At 43.0% G+C, this 1,136-nt stretch overlaps 1 long non-coding RNA gene across 1 annotated transcript in view; it reads left to right on the top strand.

The window, feature by feature from the left end:
* LOC147574712 (uncharacterized) overlaps positions 1–172 on the top strand; it is an 8,084-nt gene extending 7,912 nt beyond the window's left edge. Inside the window, exon 4 of the long non-coding RNA XR_015243448.1 lies at positions 1–172. This exon is cut by the window's left edge and continues 933 nt beyond it. This is a non-coding gene — a long non-coding RNA (uncharacterized LOC147574712).
* The last annotated feature ends 964 nt before the right edge of the window (positions 173–1,136 follow it).

The following is a 1,136-nucleotide window of genomic DNA, read 5'->3' as shown; positions in this document are numbered from 1 at the left end:
TCAGGTCATGATCACGGTTCGTGAGTTCAAGCCCTGCATAGGACTCTGTGCTGACAGCTGGAACCCTGGAGCCAGCTTCAGATTCTGTGTTTCCCTCTCTCTCTGCCCTACCCCTGCTCACTCTTTGTCTCTCTGTCTCTCAAAAATAAACATTGAAAAAAATTAGAAGGATCGTGATTAGTGCAGCATGGCTGGTTTGTTCATTCTTCAACCAATGCCGGAAGCCAGGGCAAATGAGTATTTTAATTGGCTATGCTGGCTCAGAATTCCTACTCTGTGTTTAAGAAGTACAGTCTTCACTGAAAATAAATAAAAGAGAGTGGAATATGCTAGACAAACAAAACCAAAGAGCTTCTACACTGCCTACCACGCCTTGGCGCATCCCATCTGTCTGTCACTTTGGTTTGCCATCAGTCCTGCCTGCAACAGAACCTTCACGCCGCCCCCTTGAGAGTCATCCCCCTGGTCACAGGAGCCCCCAGTACCTCCTGACCCCCAAGAATAAACTAGTATACTGTATTCACTGGACCATTTCACAACACTCTGGACTTCAGTTTGGAGAAGGGCAGGTCCCAGATGAAAGGAAGATATTTGATACTACTTACATCCATCACTCAATACTATAATAACGTCGTGAGCCAGACAGCACACATTTTCAGAAGAGAGCTCCATATCTGAACATCATCATCTGAGTGAAAAAAGACAGCTCAAGAGGTGAAAGTTCCGTCAAGAAACAAGGGACATGCATGCCTTTTGGAGCACTGCCTTCTAGAATCATAGAGGATTACACCTCAAGCACACTGTAGTCATTCTCTAAGGCAGTGATTCCCCAGCTATAGGTCAAGAACCATTTGGACACCATGTCCTAGGTGAAGACCAAATAAATAATATCTCATATGGATATTTTTCCAAATGCACACAGGTATGTTCACAGTTGATAAAGAAGCATTTAAAAGCCTTACTGACTTTACCTAAAATTAACAGCTACTAAAATACACCTGCTGTCATGTAATGGTCAGAAATATTTGAACTTGAAAAGAAGCTCAGACAATTCAATTCTTGAGTACAAACCCAAGAAACGTGAGTGTTTATGTCCAACAAAAGACCTGCACAAGAATGATCGTAGCAGCTTGTCT

The sequence above is a fragment of the Puma concolor genome, chromosome D4, assembly GCF_028749965.1.
Source record: "Puma concolor isolate L17-30 chromosome D4, mPumCon1.1.hap2, whole genome shotgun sequence".
Classification (NCBI taxonomy): domain Eukaryota; kingdom Metazoa; phylum Chordata; class Mammalia; order Carnivora; family Felidae; genus Puma; species Puma concolor.
This window is presented reverse-complemented; position numbering and strand designations above follow the sequence as displayed.